Genomic DNA, 22,295 nt, shown 5'->3' on the forward strand with positions numbered 1-22,295 from the left:
TCACACACAGAATTTCTTTTATAATTAACTTCTCAGATACCTTCCACAACTTGCTTAAACCTTCAGCTTTATCCAATTTAACTTAACCCATTTGTGCTGGAGGTTGCAAATTTTGGGGGGAAAATCAGACCATGACTATGACCTTGAGCAGTAAGATATAAATAACTCCCACAAGCTTAGCATTCCAATAATGGAACACTAGACATAAATAGGTTGAAACAAACCTTTAACCCTTTAATTTAGGCAAGAAAAATCTACATTCTCATGCCTTTCTATAATATTTTCCAAGAACACATTTTACTTTTTTTACACATCTTGCATGTAAAACTGTTTATTTAGTAGTCTCAAATACATGTTACACTGTTAACTCTTAGTGACTTTTACTTTTGGTGGAAACCCTAGTTAGTAAGTGGTTTTAATTATGTACTAGGTGTGAAGCCTAGCCTAGGTCACACCAGGCAGAAGTGCAGATAAGAGCTAACTCCAGCATAGCAAGACGGCATGGCTAACTCCACATGTCCCCAGGCTTTATCTAGAATTTAATGCTCCAAGGTAGGTAAACTGAACAATTTTCAAAAGTCAAAACAGCAGCTTATGACAGGCCTGAATAATTTAGACCAAATGTTTACATTTTTGAAGATGTTTTTATTTCACCAATAATCTTTAAAACTGTCTTTATTTCCCAAATATTACTTAAGTCACATGAATTAAAAGGCATTACACTTTTTACTTTTCTAAGAAAATATTTAAGCTCTTATTTTTAAGCCAATTAATCAAAGCTCTTTTATATCACACATACAACATATATACCTACACATACAGACAGAAGATAAAAGACTCATATCTAAGTCAGGAATTGAAACCTAAACTTGTGCCACCATTGTGAAAAGAGAAAGCCTGGCCACATGGTTACAAGGTCAAGATCCCAAGAACACACAAGTCAAGAAGGAAACCTCATCCAGTTTTTTCAGGGAGCTGCAGCAAAGTTTGTAACTGACCAGTTTGCTGGGCCATCTTGAAAAGTGGGCTGATAGGTGTCCTAAGCCCATGTTCTATCCTAAAGTGCCCCTCTCCATCATAAAACACAGAAAGACACACAAAGCACACCAAATTCACAACAGGTTAAGATTAGCCTTTTTCCCATTAATCAAAACTTTACAAAGGAGATAAACAGTTATTTTTATCATTCATCCAACCAGTTTGCAGAGAGAGAAAGAAAAGTATTGCTTGCAGCAGGGTAGGGAAAGCAACACACTCAGGGAAGCCAGAGAAAGATCCACACAATGCAACTGACACTGCGAAGTTCAGGCAGCCTGTCAGTAGTAAAGGAATCTTTTCTGGTGGTCCCGTCAGCTGTCAAGTTTCCCTGTTTAGGAAGGAAAAGGCTCTCCGTGTCCCATGAGCCTGAACATGCCTAATCCTATACAATGCCTTAAATGCCTAAGGATTAGGCTTATCACAGCCATAAGCAAAGAGTACAAAGCAGATTATTCCAAAGAGAATAGCAGTTAACATCCTGTAGTGCCAAACTCATTCTTAGCCAAGAAGGACTTTGCCAAGAAGGACTTTACCAAGAGGGACTTTACTGAGAGGGGCCTCTAACCCCCTAAATCTTAGAAGGAACTCTAACCCTTCTAGGACAGGCATCTCACCCTTCTAGGACAGGCATCTAACCCAAGGTCAGTCAAGTGTCCTTGCCTTTAATTGAGAGGAGCCTTTAACCTTCTCTGTCTTAGGAGAGACTCTAACTCCCCTGAGTTAAGCCTCTAACCTAATTCCATTCTTTTCCCCAGATATATGTACCCCACTTACCCAAAGTTGTCCAATCAGTGCTGCAGTCTATTTCCTTTGGGTGGGGGTCTCTCCTCAGTATTATCTCTTCAGGGTTCACCAGAAAGATGTTACCAGAGCCTATCACTTACCCAAAGTTAGCATTTGGATAAGGGGTTTCCGCACTATAGTCCCTTCCGTGGTCACCAGAAAGACATTAGAGGAAAGGGGTCCCAATCCAGACCCTAAGAGAGGGTTCTTGGATCTCATGCAAGAAAGAATTCAGGGTGAGTCCACAGCATAAAGTGAAGGCAAGTTTATTAAGAAAGCAGATGAATAACAGAACGGCTACTCCATAAACAGAGCAGCCCTTGTGGTTGCCCATTTTTATGGTTATTTCTTGAAGATATGCTAATTAGGGGATGGATTATTCATGCTTCCCATTTTTAGACCATACAGGGTAACTTCCTGATGCTTCCATGGCATTTGTAAACTGTCATGGCACTGCTGGTAGTGCAGCAATGAGGACGACCAGAGGCCATCTGGTTTTGGTGGGTTTGGGCCAGCTTCTTTACTGCAACCTGTTTTATCAGCAAAGTCTTTATGACCTGTATTTTGTGCCAACCTTTGATCTCATCCTGTAACTTAGAATGCCTTAACCATCTAGGAATGCAGCCCAGTAGGTCTCAGCCTTATTTTACCCAGCTCCTATTCAAAATGGAGTAGCTCTGATTCATATATCTGTGATAAAAATAACACTAAGCTTAAACACTGATTTGTTCATTCATTCACCACATGCCTTTGTTCCAGATACTGGAATGATGAAAGTGTTTTAATATCTTTAAATTAAAAAAATCTACACTCAGTCAAACTCCTTTTTGACAGTAAATAATAAGTATATATTTCAAATATAGAAAACCTAAGAGTGTGTTATTACACACACTCATAGTCTAGTTAGTTTAGTCTTTGAAGCCTAGACTAACATAAGGACTCCAAGGGCCTGGACTCACACTCGTGTCTTCTCTCTATATTTAACACATTTCTTTAATGCTACTTGTAAGGCATCCTAACAATCAAACAATAGGTCTAAAATCCTAGAATATAATCCTCTACCATTCATTTAGTCACAGTTAAGAAATATGATTTAAACATGACAGTTTGACATCGTGTGCCTTCTCATGTAACGCAGTAAGAAGGAAACATCTCTCATGTAGTATTCCCAATAAAAATGCAGCATCTGAATCCAATCGTGAAGCAACATCAGATAACTGCAAATTGAGGGGCATTCTACTATATTATAGACCTATCCTATCCTCTTTTAAAATGTCTAGGTTATAAAAGGCTAAGAAGGCCAGGTGCGATTGTTCACGCCTGTAATCCCAGCATTCTGGGAAGCCAACACAGGTGGATCACTTGAGGTCAGGAGTTTGAGACCAGCCTGGCCAACATGGTGAAACTCCATCTCTATTAACAATGCAAACATTAGCTGGGTGTGGTGGCGAATGCTTGTAATCCCAGCTACTTGAGAGGTATTGCTTGAGCCCAGGAAATGGAGTTTACAATGAGCCAAGATTGTGCCACCGCACTCCTGGGTGGCAGAAAGAGACTCCATCTCTAAATAAAAAATAAATAAAATAAAAGGCTAAGAAATTGTTTGAGGTTTAAAAAGACAAAAGAAAAGAGCTAACTACCAAACACAACTCATATTGCATCTTGGGCTGGTAAAACAGTTCAGTTGATAGGACAATCCTTAATGAAAGAGTTATCAAAATGTCTACGTGGTCTATAGATTGTTAAATCTGTATCAGTGTTAAATATCTTGATAACTGTCTTGTGTTTACAAACAAAAATGTTCTTGTTTTTAGAAAACACAACTGTTTAGGTATATATACAAACAGAAAATAATAGAGCAAATATGGTGATCATCACTAAATATGAATATTTTAAAGTTTCTGTACTATTGTTCACAACTTGTCTATAAGTTCTAAATGAGTTCAAATAAAAGATTAACAAAATGATTAAACGTGTATTGCCAATTAAGAGATCTGGAAAAATAAAATTCCAGTCCTACTCTCATGAGTATAACAGGAACATATAGAAACAAGTAAAATATATCATAAATTATGAATCATGATAAATGCTATGAAAAAAAAGCCCTACAGTGTTTAATTAAGAAATAAAGGAACTGGCAAGGTTTCAATGGGAACCACTGATATAAAGGTCAGGGACTGTCTCACTGAGAAGGTGGCATGTGAAAACCCATCTTTTCAGAGGCACGTGGAAACTGAGAGAAAAGCACAGAGGCATCTAGGCAAGCATGTGTGAAGGTCATGAAATGGGTCCCCAGGTTTTTAATCACAGTCTAAATTTACAAGGAAAGACAGAAAAAAAATTGTGGCAGCAGGGTACCAAAGCAGCAGGAATATAAAATCAGAACAGCCTATGGAACTATTTTAGACATGTGGACATGGTTCCAACAAGATAATACCACTGCAGACAGCTAAAAAACAACCACAGCAAGGAGGAAGCCAAGTCTTTGAAATGAAATTTCTCATTTGAGCTAAAGAATGAGAATAACCACAAGATCAAGATGTGATAATTCATATAACAGGGTCACCTGTTATAGCCACAAACCAGTCAGTATGGTTTCCAATGCAAAGGGTAGAAAAGACTATTTGTCCACAACACAAAGATTATTTGTGCTGATAACTAAAGTCATCTTTGAATGAGAAGAACAATAACCTGGTCTGCCTAAAATTTCCTCCAAAAGGTTATGTAAATACCTTTATGGAGGGGATGTATAACCCTTTGATTATACCAGAAATTCATAAATTCTTTGTCAAGAATTGTAGCTGTGTAATGAATCTAAATTTGGAATTCTATCACATATGTAATTGACAGAGATTTGAAATACCATCTGTTACCATATTTAAACTTCAGAAATTTTCTCTAGAAATATTCTTTTTCTCAAGGAAAGAAGACTCTTTAATACTGGTTTAGTAGAATAAAAAAATGAGATGTTCCAACAGGCTGCCAACAACATTTTTTTTCTAAAATACAACAGCTGAATTCACAAATTGTCCCAGCCTTTCATTACTACATGTTCCTAATCTCATAAAAAGACCTTTCAACACTAATCAATACAACAGTAAAAAAAGAGGAATAGATTTCTACATTCTTGTTTTTTTCTCTTTAAGTAGAATTTAATTTTAACACTTACCTATTCCTCCATATCTTTCATTTACCTATACAGTTTATTTTTCTAAAATTCCATATAAGTTTAAACTCTATTTCCACATTAGCAGAAGGAGAAGTCAATTATGAATAATTATTAATTTAAGCAAATCTGGAGCTTATCTAATTCCTTCTTAAATAAAAGTCAGTATGAATCCAATCAGCTGCACACTCGTTGCATATGGTGATTAGGTGCTCCGGGACTGTATCTGTTCAACTTGACATCTGCTTCATTATGTTATAATTATTATTATTATACAAGATGGTGTCTTCAATTTACATAAACACTTTACAGGCATTGCTGCATTGACTCCTCAAAACAACCATTTGAGCATTATAATCTCCAAACTAAAGCCTGGCAAAGTCAAGTTACTTGCCTAAGGTCAATCACTCAAGTTACTATACAGTGAGTCCTATTAAGTATGTAGTGGAGCAACTTACTCACCTTTTGGTTGTAACATGAAATCTAGCTCCTTATCCAAGCAATCCGAACCTGTCTATATTTAGGAATGGACGAAAGCTAGCACTTGTTCTCTCTCTCTTTCTCTCTCTCTCTCTCTCTCTCTCTCTCTCTCTCTCTCTCTCTCCATATATATATATATATATACACACACACACACACACATACATATATGTATATATACACAAAAAATATATATATGTAGATATACATATATATACACATATATATGAGCATACATTCAAAGGCATATTTTTAAACCTACATTAATAGTTAAAATAACTGTTCCTTAAGAAAATCTAATAAGAAATGTTTTAGTAAACTTGCCTTTCAATTACCATAATCCTTCAAAATGTCATTTTCATTTGTTTTCTTTCTCTCCCTCCCTCCCTGCCTTCTCTCTTCCCTCCACCCCACCTTCCTTCCCACCTGTTTTTCTCCCTTCTTTTTCCCTTCCTTCCATTTCTCCTTTCTTGCCTTCATTTATTTAGCTATACACCCTGCTTTCTTCCCCAAAAGTTTATGAGACATTAAATAATCTCCTTGCTCTTGTTTCTTAACTTGTTCTTATCAGTACATGCCCTCAATCCATGCTCTTGGTACCACTCATCACAGAAATAAGTCCTATAATGATGAGAACTGCTCCCGTTCACATCTGCCTATACAGCAATCATATTTTTATCCTACACGTTGTTTGAGGTCACCTTACTTTTATGACTTCATCATCCATCATAGGCATTTCTGCTGCTCAGCATATACCCTAAGTAGATATATCAATTGACTTCTCTTCATTTAGCTACATTTTCTTTGCTGCTGACACTCTGATGCAGAGCACCAGAACAACTGTACACATCTCCTTAGTGCTGCACTTAGCAATATTATGCTTCTGGCTTACAAGGAGCAAATGTCAACAGTTCATCGTCTTTTCCGATCTCATGTTACCATGTTAGTCTTCTGAAAAGGAATTCCCGTCTTCATGTGGAATAACCAGATGTCAGTTGATCAGTAACATGGAAAAGAATAATAGTTAAATCCGTGGGTTTTCCTACTGTATTTTAGGAAACTAGGTCACCTTCTTGTTTCTATCCAAGGGCAGTCTTTGCTTTTTTCTGTTAAGAAGGCTGGATTCATCAGTCTAGCATGAATGAAAGCATTCTGCATCATGTTGAAGCCACTGAACTGGAGTCTGATAATTGATCTGCTTCCTTTATTTGTAGTGTTTGATGAGATGGCAGACTTCACTGATGTAATCCACTGTCTAGAAATTAAATTAAAATGAAGACAGCTTGTTTTTCTTTTACATTCATCTCTGTTCTTGAGTAGCATTTTTGTGGTTTGAGTATAATATGCACGAAGTCCATATTTATGCGAATCATGAGAAAGAATATATGAGAGTGATTTTGATCATTTGGGGACACTTTTATTGCTGAGTGTTATCCCTTCCTAATATTTCACACTTTCACATAAATACAGAGTTACTGACTGAGGACTTCATGGCTTTTTAAAACTGAGTATCACCCCTCCTCGACATCATGCTTCTTTATTATGCTCACATTCCTCATGGCACCTGTAAATGCTTCAGATGATACTTGTACTTCATTTTACCATTGAAGCACACATATAATATGCACGTCTGTGCATTCGAAACATTTAAAGGAGACATCTTTTGATCCTTAGAGTAACCATATGCACAAGGTAGTATCACTGTTCTCATTTGACAGTTAAGAAAAACAAGTTCAAAGAGGTTCCCCTTGTTCACCCAAGTCATGAGGCCAGAATTTTAATGGAGAGTCACTCTCTTAATTACACTGTTTTAATTACATTGCTTTTACACCCTTTCTGTCACCTCTGTATTGTAGTTTGGTCAATAAAAATAGTTATAGGTAGTATCATAATTATTCTTCAGCTCAGAAAGGCTAAGTGCCTTGTCTAAGTACACACAGCTAATGAGTGCTCAAACTCAAGGATTCTGACTTTAACTCCTTTGGTGTTTCACTATGTAATGTTGTCTTTAATGTTCACATAAAAACAAAAACAAAATTATAATTCCATACCATGAAGGAACAATAATTTTTAATGCATCCTTTATGTAGATTTATTTTATTCATGCAAAGGCAGAAGCAAACCTACTTGGTTTATTATTTTTAAATAACATAGATACATATTATACATATGTGGTAAGTTCAAGGATTTGGAGGTTAACCATGGAAAAGGGAAGACCCCCAAGAGTCAGTACCACAGAGCATGCTTTATTGCTACTTATGGCTGCATGAGAGAAGTCCCTCCCAGTAACAATACTTCCAGAGATAGTGGCAGGTGGTCACTACTCAGAAGGAGAATAGGGCAAAGGATCTCCTGGGGAGGAGAACTTGCAGAGGGAGCTTACCTGCCTAGGTTAGGTCATTCAGCAGCAAAGTATTTGAATTAGAAGGACCAAAGGGCAGCAAGGTTTGGTGTCTTTATTGCTAGAGTTTGTCTTATCTACGGTCAGCAGATACTGGATGCAGATTTACAACCTACGTAAAACAAGCAAGCTGCAAGTGTCTAAAAATCTCTTATTTGCGCTATATTTAAAGCAATTGGATGCGTAAGAATTTGAGTTTGGTTCTAGCTAACCAAACTCCTAGCCTGCTATGAAGAAGTAAATAGCATAAAGGCCAAATCAAGCTACAAGGACCTTCTTTAGCTCTTTTCTATAATACTATACACATGAACATGGAAGAGGCTGGAGGCTGTTATCCTTAGAGAACGAATGTATAAGCAGAAAGCCAAATCACATGTTGTCACTTATAAGTTGGGACCAGATAGTAAGAATTTATGAACACAAAGAAGGAAACAACAGACACTAACTAGGTCCTATTTGAGGATGGGGGGTGGGAGGACAGAGAGTAGCAGAAAAGATAACTACTGGGTACTGGGCTTAATACCTGGGTGATGAAATAATCTGTATAACAAACCCCCATGACATGAGTTTACCTATGTAACAATCCATCACATAGACCCCTAAACCTAAAATAAAAGCTTATTTATGTATATACACACACAAATCTCTCATCTACTGACTGGATTTCAGCTCATCTGTGAGACAGCAAAAAACAATAGTTAAATACATGGGTTTTCCTCCTCTTTATATTTTTAACAAACTGCTTCATAACCCTGATTTCACACTGCAAGCAGAAAGAAATAAATGCCTGGGTTTTGTAAGCCCTGTAGTTTCTATCGTCAAATTCAGCTAGCACCAGAAATCATGGTATACGTCATTTGGTTAACCAACGGATGTGAAAACTGAAGAAGAACAATCTTAGATTCTGCCATTTCTATGTATTGTAGCCTCTATTCTGTCTTGAACATCTTCCCCAAATGAAGTGTAGAGTGTGGGCTGAGTACTGGCTGCTAGCTATTTTTGGCAAACTGTTGACTCCTTAAAATATAAAAATATTCTATCAAGAACTCAAGAATGTCTATAGAATCACCAAAGTTTATATAAAAACTCCCAAGCCCTAGGTTTAAATCAGCATTCATAGCCTTAACACACGCCCAAAGTTTTCAACATATTTGCTTAAATACTCAGAGAAAACTTTAGAGTTGAAAGGCACAAATGATAATGTTAGGCTAGTCCCTTAAATTTACACATCTGGGTAAATGATGTCCCAAGAACACAACAGTAGATGACAGCAACAATAGACTAGAAGCCAGGAATCTTAGTTCAAACTGAGTTCTTGAACTATGCCATGATACCACTTTATGAATCCTCCTCAGATGGACTTTGACCAAGAGAATACATTGAAGGTGGGTAAGTAAGAGGCATAACCACTGCCCCACATAGTGCTTTTAGAATGTTGACCATTGTCAGCCAGGGCTCCATATAATAAAAAGACATAAAACAACTGTGAGGGAATAATGATCCACTGTTACCAATATCAGGATACTGCTAACACAGATCATATTATTTTTATTGAAAGTTATTTCTTTTATCAAAGATATCATAGACCTGATCATTGGATTTGACCAAAAGACCTGGAATTCTTTAATCCTGGTTTGTTCTGAACTTTAAATTTATTTTTAATATGCACAGTTAATTATTAGAAATTTCTAAGAAAACATCATTACTGACTAAACCATTCTCTATGCTACACAGTGGTAGGAGGAGGAGGATTTCTATTTGCTGAGTATGTTTACCAACCAGATTCTATTACAAAGTATCAAGAATCAGACTTTGATTCTGTCTGAAAGAACTTTTTTCTCAAGTTGGGGATTATCATATGTGGAATGAGAAAAAAATCAAAGAGGTTTGGGGGTATTCATTAGTTATGTTCACAGAGCCTTTATTAGAATGCTTCTAAAACTTTCTAGAGACAGAATTCCATCTTTTGATAATTAAAAATAAAAAGGAAGGACTTCCACATATCTATGTAATATTAAAGGCACCACTTGCATAGTTTATAATCTATACATATTTACACTGATTAATGAACCTGCCAACTAGAATAAATGAAAATTAATCAGAAATTACATTTATGAAATAAACATTACATAAACTTGAAATAATGAGTACACTAAACTCAAACTTATTTGCCTAAATGCCATTACCCAGAAGAATAAGAAAGAAAAAGATGAGGAGCAAGAGGAGAAAGAGAAATATACAGAGAAGAGAGCCCCAGATCAGAAGCTAAAGATCTGAGACCTGGTCCTAATTCCAGTGCTTATTAATGATGCAGATCTGAATGACTCAATATCATCTTGAAGCCTCTGTTTCTCCCTCTGCCACTCTATCAGGGCTGCTGTAAGTGAGCATGTTTAGGAAACTACAATGGGTCTCCTGGGCAGTGGGAATTGACTGTATCTAGTCTTTCAGGGAAGTGTATGACCTGTTGTATAGGATTTGCCTGAGATGGTCTTTGTTCCAGGGTTTTGCATGCATTACATTCTGGGAAAATGATGGGCTGGTGACACCAGAAGAACCTGCCCTAAAAATGTTGAAAAAATGGCTGCCATTTCATCTTAAAGCCCCACCCCAAACAACATTCTTTCATACAAAAACACAATTAAACAAGCAAAAAATTCTATAGACAATCTGAATATATAAATCTCCTCCTTCCCTGGCCTCTGCCCGGAGCTGAGAACCACTGACTTAGATGGCTTGACAGCTACAAGAGTAGAGTTAATTGGCTGGGCTCAGTAGCTCACACCTGTAATCCCAGCACTTTGGGAGGCCAAGGTGGGCAGATCGAAACCCTGTCTCTACTAAAAATACAAAAATTAGCTGGGTGTGGTGGTGCGCACCTGTAATCCCACTGCTTGAAAGGCTGAGGCAGGAGAATCACTTGAACCAAGATGGCACCACTGCACCACTGCACTCCAGCCTGGCAACAGAGCGAGACTCCGTTCCCCAACAACCTCGCTAAATAAACAGTAGAGTTAATTATCAAAAGTATTTTCTACATAAAATATTGATAAGGTCCTAGGAGTTGCTTAAGACATATAATGCAATTTGAGGAATTCATAATATTAGAAGTCTCCATTTATGTAACAACCATTGGAATAAACAGTGCAAAAAGTTAGTTTTATAATCTAAGAAATGTACCATTTTTATTAAAACAACTACCTCTAAATTACTATGGCCATTTCTAATTATTTCAAATATGTTTCATCTAATATAATGTTGGGAGTTTATATGTTTATATTGCATGCTTAGAACACCTGCAAATTCAGTAGGTCCAAAATATAATTTTGACCTTTCCTTAAATCACACATATCATTGTCAAATAATCTGAAAGGAAATCTGAAGCTTAAAAAAGGAGGGAAAAAATGAGTTTTTGAATGAAAGAGTCCTTTCTTTATTCACTCAGCAAAAATTCACTTTCTTAACAGTTTTGGAAATCTAGTTGACTAACTAGGGTTAGTGCAACTCCCTATACTTTGATGTTTCTTATCTAATTTCAAGACAAAGGCAGAAAAAGGTTGTGTCTGGGCACAGCTGCAACACACAGCATGAAATGAACCCCAGCAGAGTGGCCTCACCACGAGCAGCCATCACATACCAAATTGAGGGTGATTAATGCATGATGCACTAACCATAGTCTAATTAAATAACAGTGGTTAATTACTAATTAGTATGTGACTTATGTAGATAGAAATACTTAGACTTGTCAGATGTTTAAAAGAACATTGAAAAAATCAGAGTTCTGTCATTTCAATGACCTATTTAAAAATTATGCATCAGAGAGGGTTTTTTTGCTATCATTTGCCTAGCCAAAACACACACTGAAGAACTTGTTTTTTCTTTCTTTTTTTTCTTTTGTAGAAATATTTTATTTTATTTTATTGCATTTTAGGTTTTGGGGTACATGTGAAGAACATGCAAGATAGTTGCATAGGTACACACGTGGCAGTGTGATTTGCTGCCTTTCTCCCCATCACCTATATCTGGCATTTCTCCCCATGCTATCTCTCCCTAACTCCCCACCTCCCGCTGTCCCTCCCCTATTCCCCCCAACAGACCCCAGTGTGTGGTGCTTCCCTCCCTGTGTCCATGTGTTCTCATTGTTCAACACCCGCCTATGAGTGAGAACATGTGGTGTTTGATTTTCTGTTCTTGTGTCAGTTTGCTGAGAATGATGTTCTTCGGGTTCATCCATGTCCCTACAAAGAAAAAGAACTCATCATTTTTGATTGCTGCATAATATTCCATGGTGTATATGTGCCACATTTTCCCTGTCCAGTCTATCATCAATGGGCATTTGGGTTGGTTCCAGGTCTTTGCTATTGTAAACTGTGCTGCAATGAACATTCGTGTGCATGTGTCCTTATAGTAGAATGATTTATAATCCTTTGAATATATACCCAGTAATGGGATTGCTGGGTCAAATGGAATTTCTATTTCTAGGTCCTTGAGGAATCACCACGCTGTCTTCCACAATGGTTGAACTAATTTACACTCCCACCAGCACTATAAAAGTGTTCCTATTTCTCCACATCCTCTCCAGCATCTGTTGTCTCCCGATTTTTTAATGATTGCCATTCTAACTGGTGTGAGATGGTATCTCAATGTAGTTTTGATTTGCATTTCTCTAATGACCAGTGATGATGAGCATTTTTTCATATGTTTGTTGGCCTCATGTATGTCTTCTTTTGTAAAGTGTCTGTTCATATCCTTTGCCCACTTTTGAATGTCCTTATTCTATTTAAATAATAACATTACCTTTAATGTCTTGAAAGACTATAAAGCCTAAAATGGTATAATATTTCAAAGTGGTGAGGAGGGCAACATAGTGTCTAACATCCATTTAAACACCAGCATATTCATAATATCATTATTAGTCAGCTAGATACATTTGGTTCTTACTTCTTACATGTTTATCAAGTGTATACTTGGAAAGCTCTGGTTTCAATTAAAAACCCCTCTAGTTAGCCAATCTAATGACAAACACTCAGAATATGCAAATCTATTCTGCAAGTGATTCATGTTTCCATGGTCTTTGGGGTGAGGAGGGCCAGCAGAATTTGATCCTTACTTTTAGAAATCATATGATATTTCTTTCCACAACTGTGAGACTTGGTGGGTTTTGGGTTTTTCCTTTTCTGGCATCTATAGGAAAAAACACCATCTGTCTCACCACCAAAAAGAAAAAGGGAAAGAAAAGGAAAAGCTTGATATGGCATGTGAGGCCAACATTTACTTTCAATTATCTATCTTCACACACACACACACACACACACACACACACAGCTTCATAAATAATGCTTTCTCCTTTTGTGAAAAGTGTAGGTGGAAATACTACATGTTTCCTCCTAAATGAGCAGATCAGATTGATGCCCATCTTTACTAAACATTATTTTTCCACAATCTCACCAAACAAACCAACTAATCATACCTTTCCTATCTCCTTGGTAATAGTGACATATTTGCTGTCTTAAAACAAAAGCCCATAAACAAAAGACAACACTCTAAAATCCATGACACATTTGCCTGAAAGGAGGCTTAAGGATGGAGGGCCTATTATATAATTGATCAAATTATCTCTATGGCCAGAATAACACCATCATCGAATCATCAAGGATACTTAATTAAAATGCACTTCTGAGTCCCACCTAACACCTCACAGAATCTGTATTTTTGGCGGGCACAGCAGGTGATACTGATGCAACCTAAATTATAAAGGTGGTTTGTGGGGTTGAGGATGCTTCCCTGATCATTTGCATCATCCACACACCTTCAGGCACTCTGTTCACCATTGACCTCCACCTTCATCCCCATTAGCTCTTACAAGATGAAAGAAAATTTTGACTTCATATTTCCAATAAAGAATCAAGAGAAGTGTAGCAAGAAATCAAGGTGAAGACTTAACTGTCAAGTCATGTTTTCTTTCCTATCTAGTTTAAAACACTCATTGATTGAAATGTAGACTTATGTAATGAAAGCCCTAGAGAAAAAAGAATTAAATAATCCAAAAAGAGTAATTCAATTAGAAGGAAGAAAGATTAAAAAAAGAAGGAGGAAAGGGGAACCATTCCTAGGGCAGGTGGGACACAGGAAGACAGGGAGAGACTGCTGTGGCCCAGGGGATGGTCCCATTTCCACCTGGGAGGTGAACTGAGTGAACTCCCAAAGTTAGGTCTGTGAGTGAACAGTGCTAAATTATTCTTGCTGGCTTAGGACAAGGAGGAATGACTTCACCCAGAGTCTAGGACTGGCCAGATATCTGGCTGCCTTTAAATAAAGGGAAAGAAGCCAAACGTGCCACTGAACAGCACCAGGAGAAGGAGCGGTAGGGTAATGAGAGGGAGTGGTCATCAGAAAGCAAAGCAGCCAGGGGGAGTACAGGGGAGGCAGAACCCTATGAACCCCACTTCACCAAAAGCAGAAGGGAGCTAGGAGGAGAGGGCTATTGCTATCAATCCAGGCATGGGGGTGACACACAGATTCACAGTTTATTCCTGGGTATTTCTGTTTTATTCTTGTTTTTGAGACACAGAGATTGCAACTGTGTAGTATTTCCTAACTAGTGGGTTTTTCTAATTAAGCCTGTTCCCACCAAAATAAAACTCTCTACATTAATTTTTTTTAAATCCCATTACATCTAAATGAGTTGCATAGTCTTATTTGTTGTTTGGTAAATCCCATTATATCTAAGTGAGGTATATAATATTTATTTGTTGTTTCTGTCATTGTTGCCTACCTTCATATAACAAACAAACCTGTGTCATATATAACAGAGTATCAGGGATCAGCTGGGGAAATTACTATACTACTACTTATTTTATTGTTTCTATTAGAAAAATACATTCTGAATTCTGAAGAGTTAATTAATAAGCAAATATTTGGATCAATACATGTGGATAACTTAGGACTTCCTGTAAAACTCAATTCTGACAAGTTCTGGCTCCTATAGGTGTTTGCTACAAATGTTTATCCACAGTGCCCTCTAGCGGTTCTTCTCATTTCAACACAGACAAAAAAAAAACCTCAAGCAAAAGCTTTTTCATCTTATGAGACAAATACATGCACGTAAGTCTCAGAATCATACAATCCAAAAATTTTAAGTCCAAAAAATACTAATAAATCTCATTATATATGATATATAATAAATTGCTCATTGTTCATGACACAAAAGAAATATGTTCTTCAGAATCAATAAATAGAATGGGTTTTGTTCTTTTTCAATTAAGAATATCAATATGAGCTTGGCGCAGGGGCTCACGCCTGTAATTCTAGCACTTTGGGAGGGTGAGCAGGAGGATCGTCTGAGGTCAGGAATTCCGAGACCAGCCTGGCCAACAAAATGAAACCCCATCTCTACTAAAAAAAAAAAAAAAAATTAGCTGGGCGTGGTGAGGGAGGCTGAGGCAGCAGAATTGCTTGAACCTGGGAGGCATAGGTTACAGTGAGCCAAGATCACGCCATTGTACTCCAGCTTGGGCAAAAAGAGTGAAACTCCATCTCAAAAACAAAGAATATCAATATGAATACAATGACTGACTTAAGACTTCTTTCCAATTAAAATTTTCTTTTTCTTTTTTTTTTAAGTCCAGCATCCCTCTTTGGGGTGATGCACTGTTCTTGGACAGATCTTGTATGTAGTAATAATAGCCAAAGTGGAAAAAAAAGTACTATGTAACTTCATCATCTGTGACTCAAATCTATGATTTATATATTATTACTGTAGCCACCAATTTTTTTTCTGAACCAAGTTTGTTAGGGTCTTTCAGATATCTCTCAACAAATAAAATCTCCTGAGGCTAATCATAGAAGTTACGGCAGGCTTTGCTGTTCTCAGGCTAGATAGAAGGTAGTGTGCCTTAAGCTTAATTAAATTATATTATTTTCACATACTTATCACAGTATTTCACAGAACATAGAAAAAACACTGTACAACAAATAGAGGTTATAAGGAAAGATCAGAGTAGGGAGAACAAAGAAAATGAAAGAAGGAAGAAAGAAAAGTGTCAACATAAAAGCACCACATCAAGGGGAAAAAAATAGCAGTAACCAAAAGATGGAAGATACCAGTGTTCATTTTCTTTGGTATATCTAGGTGATTAACCATATAGTGTGGGAACGTATGCCACCTGTGGAATTGGGTAGTGTAATGTATCTTTTGATCATGCATAGATCTACTTACACTTACCAAACAACAGAAGGTTAGGAAGTTTGGTTAAAAAAAAAATGCAGTGGTTTTCAAAGTGTTATCCCAGATCCAGGAGCATCAGCATCACCTGAGAACATGTTAGAAATTCTCAGGCCATACTCCAGCTATTTCTACCTGGAGCTGATATCCTACCTGGAAGCAAACACTTCATGTTGAGTCATGAAAAACTCAGCTCCCCAGGCACCTTGCCTACAGTCATCCGCCTCATCTTTCAATTTCATCTTATCTTCCTCATCCTAACCACAAGGCTTCCCCAGGTCTGCTGAGGGAGCATGTCCAAACCACCCTCAGTGACAAGGGGAAAATGATTCTGTTATTCTCTGCACCACAGTGGGGTGACTGGAACTCTGTAAGGTTTCCATGGTCCCTCTACCTGCCATGGCCTATCTACATAGAGGCAGTTCAGTTCTATTGTTTGTTTTCATGCTGTGGGAGATAGAGGGACTTCTGAATACGGCTTGCCACTGCCCAGGCTTCACCGTGAAAAGAACACAAGTCTTTCCTTCTCTATGTACAGTCCACAGCTGTATCTGAGGTGTCTACTGTTCTCCCTATGCCCTTCCCCTGAAAGTTTGTTGAGTTTAGAACCCTTTTTGAACTTCCAGTTTCCAGTCCAACATGTCAGGAGACTAGAAGTTGCCACTCCATCCTAACAGCAAGCAAAAACTGAGTGATCTGAAAAATGAACAACTCTTCTTAGATCTGTCAGTGAAGTGAAGCCATAGGGCAAACCCTACACCAAAACTTGGAGAGACAGACAGGCAAATACAGAGAATCACAACTTACCAAAGAAGGAATTCATGAGCAGAAACCTGCAGGAACCAATGCTGGGGCACAGAAACCTGAGCTGCAATTGATAAACGAAATGATGGAGGTTCAGTATGGACAAGTGTGGGATCTAAAAACTCGAGGGAATCCAGCCATGGAGGACCCTCACACTTCTGTGAGTCTTACCTCCAGATCTTCACGGTGACTATCAGAGAAAAATCCCCCTATGCTTTCAGCAGTGAGGAGGGATGAGGAACCATCTGAAATACGAAAGAAAAAATATTCTGTTCTTTGCAAGGCCTTTCCTCCAAAGCCTAACATCCTGGGTTTTATCAGAGCCTGACCGCCCTAGGGGAAGAGATATACCTAACTCCAGACCACACTAGTCATCATATTCCACCTAAGTTGGGGAAAAACTGTGATGCACTGGTAAAGTTCAGAGCTCAGGGCCACAGGTTCATTAAAAGTCTGAGACCTAGGCTGGGCCTGGTGGCTCATGCCTATAATCCCAGCGCTTTGGGAGGCTGAGGCAGGCTAATCACTTGACCTCAGGAGTTTGAGACCAATGTGGACAACATGGCGAAAGCCTATCTCTACACAAAATACAAAAATTAGCTAGGTGTGGTGGTGTGTGCTTGTAGTTCCAGATACTTGAGAGGCTGTGGCGGAAAGCGTGCTTAAGTTTGGGAGGTTGAGGCAGCAGAAGTGAGCCCTGTTCGTGCCACTACTGCACATGACCCTGAATGACAAAGTGAGACCCTGTCTCAAAAAAAAAAGAAAAAAAGGAAGGAAGGAAGGAAGGAAGGAAGGAAGGAAGGAAGGAAGGAAGGAAGGAAGGAAGGAAGGAAAGAAGGGAGGGAGGGAGGGAGGGAGGGAGGGAGGGAGGGAGGAAGGGAGGGAGAGAGGGAAGGGAGAGAAGGGACGGAGGGAGGGATGAGGAAAAAGAAAAAAGTCTGAGACCTAATCAGAGGACTACAAAAGGTTCCCCTTCCCCCACAACCTATCACTGCACCACTGAAGGCCTATTTACTGCACCTCCTACCCAGTACATCATGTCTTCCTTTCAACAAGAAATTACAAAGAAAATAATTACAAAGCAAAAACCCCAGTTTGAAAAAATGGAACTGGTGTCAGAACCAGAGTCCCAGATGCCAGGAATGTTGGAATTATCAGACCAGGAATGTTTAAAAACTATCGCTAATATGCTAAGTGCTTTTATCAAAAAAATAACTTGTAAGAACAGATGGGTAACATAAGCAGAAAGCTAAAATTCTAAGAAATACTATTTTTAAATGCTACAGATCAAAACGAGTGCATCAGAAATGAAGAATGTCTTTGATGGGCTCATTGATAGACTAGACATGACTGAGAAAAAAAAATATCGGAACTTTTTTCTGAGAATACGTCAATGAAGATTTCTAAAACTAAAAGGCAAAGAGAAAAAAATAAAATAAAAAAGAATATATAAGAACCATGAAAGGTATAACTATGTGTAATGGGAATATCAGAAAAAGAAAAAACAGGAAAAAAAAACAGACACAATATTTGTGTGAGATGACTGAGAATTTCTCCAAATTCATGTTAGACAACAAACCACAGGTCTATGATACTCAGAGAATACCAGGCAGAATATGCACCAAGAAAAGCATCCAACACCTGGGCATGTTGTAATCCAACTGCAGACAATCAAAGATAAAGAAACAAAATCTTAAAGAAAACCAGAGTGGGAAAAAAAACAACACCTTACATATGGAGGAAAAAAGATAAGAAATATTTCCAACTTCACCTTGGAAACTATGCAATAAAAAGAGAGTAGGGTGAAATACAGTGGACCCCTTATCCATGGTTTTGCTTTCCACAATTTCAGTTACCCTCTGTCAACTGTGGTCTGAAAATATTAAATGAAAAAGTCTACAAATAAATAATTCATAAGTTTTAAACTGTTCACCATTCCAAGTAGTGTGATGAAATCTCACACCACCCCATTCCATCCCTCCTGGGAAGTGAATCATCTCTTTATCCTGTTTATTTATGCTTACATGCTATACATGTAATTAGTCACTTAATATCCTTCCCATTTATCAGATAACAGACAACAAAACAAAGTTCAGTATAGCACAATAAAATATGTTGAGAGAGAAACTATGTTGACATAACTTTTATTACATTATATTGTTACAATTGTTCTATTTCATTATTATTGTTGTTAGTATCTTACTATGCCTAACTTATAAATTAAACTTGATCATAGATATGTATGTATAGGAAAGAATACAGTTGCATTAGTCTGTTTTCATGCTGCCAATAAAAGACATATCTAAGACTGGGACAAACAAAGACGTTTAATGAACTTACAATTGTGCATGGCTGGGGAGGCCTCACAATCATTGCAGAAAGCAAGAAGGAGCTAGTCACGTCTTACATGGATGGGAGCAGGCAAAGAGAGAAAGCTTGTGCAGGAAAACTCCTCTTTACTATCAGCTCTCATGAGACTTATTCACTATCACAAGAATAGCAACAGAAAGACCTGCAGCCATGATTCAATTACCTCCCACTGGGTACCTCCCACTACAAGTGGGAATTGTGGGAGTTTCAATTCAAGATGAGATTTGGATGGGACACAGCCAAACCATATCAATAGTATATACAGGGCTTGGTACTACCCTCAGTTTCACTAGAAGTCTTAGAATGTATCCCCTACGGATAGGAGGGACTATTTTATTAAAGGGTTGAGAGAAACGAACTCATTTTTTTTCTATAAAAAAAATAGAATTCTGTACCCTGTGAAATTATTCTTCAAAAGTAAAAGAGAAATAAAGAGTTTCTTAGACAAGAAAAAAATGAGTTGCTAGTAGACCTATCTTGCAAGAAATGTTAGAAAAAAGTTCTTAAGACACAAGGGAAATGATATAGATCAAAAATTCTGATCTTCATCAAGGAGAGTATTGTAAAGAACAAATTATGGTAGAAGACTTTCGTGTTTTTTATTCTTAATCTGACAATTTGTTCAAAATAAGAAGGTCAAAACTGTATTTGAATATGTATGCTCATGTGTATAAGTAAAACGAATGACAGCAATTATACAAGAGATGAGAGGGAGGAATTAGAAATACCTTATTATAAGGTACATGCACTACCCATCAAAGTGGTACAGTGTTATTAGAAAGGGGACTTGGATTACTTGTAAATGTAGATTGCAAACTCTAGGACAAACACCTAAAAAGTAAGAAAACAAGTATGGTGATATTCTAGGAAGAGAAAATAAAATATTCAATTTAATCCACAAAAGGCAGCATTAGTGGAGAACACAAAAATAGGAGCAAAGAACAAGGGCAATAAATGGAAAATAGACAGACATCACCCCAAGAAGAGTGAGTCCAGCTAAGGTCTCCAGGATGTGGATGGAGAGAATTGGAAAACTGATCTTCCAGGGAATCTTCCAAGGCTCCCAAAATCTTGGAGCTTCACTAGCCAGATATAGCACACTTCCCTGACACCGCTTCCCTGAGTGGCACAGGAACGGAGGGCTTTAATACCCAGAGCAGCAGGGAGGCATGGCGAGAAGGTAGTCAAGCAGAGGAAGAGGAAAGTGGCCTCCAAGGAAGCCAGAGCTGACTGAAGTCTTCTTGGGAAAATATATTCATTGATTTTGTACCAAACCTGATGTACCCTCATTTGTCAAAGATGGCACCAGGTGGGTGTCAGTGTCACACACAGGAGTAAAACTGTTCCTAGAGCAAACAATGATGACAGAGCTGAAGGCAGATGTATACTTGAATCCCCAGATGGGGGCTATGTGGGAGACTAACACGTCTGTGAAAGAAACTCCAGTCCCAGTAAGAAATACAGCACGTAAATAGGGTATGTTGGCCTGAGAGTGCTCACAGGCACTTCCAGAGCTTCTGTTATCATGAAGCAGCTGGACCACTTGAGGCTACCAGCCAACTTCAGAAAGTATGCCATTAGCGATTGAGGCCAGAGATCCACTCAAAAAAGCAGATCTTGGAAATATTGATGTTAGAGTAGTTCCTGACCATTCTGCCCAAGGAGACCCAGAACTTGGTGCAGAAGCATCATCCACAGAATATCAAACAGGCTCTGGTCCTGGTGAAATGCTTGAGAGAGAACCTGGTGGAACAAAGAATGAGGTCACAGCCCATGAGCTGGGAAAGGAGTCAGTGCTCTTGGGAGGAAAGCAGTGGCCCCAGGCTTCAAGTGGAAACCAGCAGAGCCCCAACCAAAGGATATGTTCCAGAAAGAATATTGGAATATATACAGGATGCTACAAGAATAGCTGAGCTGGAATACTAATGACTAAATCCAGCCTGTATATGAACGAGCTGTGCATGCTCAATAAATTTTAGCCCATTCTGAGCAGAAAAGCACCAAAGACTGGAAGATGACATCTGAGCTCATCCTGCCTGAGTCCCAGAGTTTGCTGACATTTGAGATGTGGCTGTGTATTTTTCTAAGGAAGAATGGCAATTATTGCATCCTCCTGAGAAGACTTCACAGTGACATAACGCAGAATATCTATGAAACTATCATCTCTCTAGGGTTAAAGCTAAAAGGTGACACTGGAAATGATCATCCTATATCTGTTTCTGCATCAGATATACAAACGCCAGGATACAAAGTATCAAAAAAGACCTGAATGAAAATTGCCCAGAAAACACTGGGCACAGAATATTATGGCAATACACACAAGGAACAGAAACGGCAAACTTTTCCAAGGAAGTAAAGAAAGAAACTTGCCACTTGTAAACAAGAGCTTCCAAAACTTATAGATCTTCACAGGAAACATCACACAGGACAGAATCCTTTCAAATGTCAGGAATGTGGGAAAAGCTTCAGAGTTAGCTCTGATCTTATTAAACACCAGAGAATTCACACTCAACAGAAAGCCTATAAATGTCAACCATATGACAGGAGGTTTAGATGGAGTTCAGACCTTAATAAGCACTACATGACACATCAAGGAGTAAAACCACATAGATGTTCATGTTGTGGGAAAAGCTCTAGTCATGACACAAATCTCTACACACATCAAAGAATTCACACAAGAGAGAAGTCCTTTAAATGCCATGAATGTGGAAAAAGAGTCATTCCTAACTCCCACCTTATTAAACACCAGAGAACACAGGTGAACTGCCTTATACTTGTAGCATATGCAGAAGCAACTTTAGTAGGCTATCAAGCCTTGTTAGACACCAGAAACTCCACAGAAAAGAAGCATGTCTAGTGTCTCCAAACTGAGGAAAGTTACCATGTAGAGCTTTCCCTTAGAAGTGATGAAAGAATACAAAATTATGAGGTGACCAATGATAGAAATCTGTCATCAATAGAACATCTGAGAGGTGTACATCTTATGCTTCACAAGAAGGAATCTAAGCTGTCTGGGTCATTCAACATTG

General features: G+C 38.1%; 1 protein-coding gene and 1 pseudogene across 5 annotated transcripts in view; one reads left to right on the plus strand and one right to left on the minus strand.

The window, feature by feature from the left end:
• Window positions 1-22,295, minus strand: part of TMEM117 (transmembrane protein 117) — a 535,819-nt gene that overhangs the window by 364,706 nt on the left and 148,818 nt on the right. The window lies entirely within an intron of this gene.
• LOC118144134 (zinc finger protein 75D pseudogene) lies at window positions 21,128-22,137 on the plus strand (annotated as a pseudogene).

Source organism: Callithrix jacchus, chromosome 9 (assembly GCF_049354715.1).
Source record: "Callithrix jacchus isolate 240 chromosome 9, calJac240_pri, whole genome shotgun sequence".
In the NCBI taxonomy this organism is placed as follows: Eukaryota; Metazoa; Chordata; class Mammalia; order Primates; family Cebidae; genus Callithrix; species Callithrix jacchus.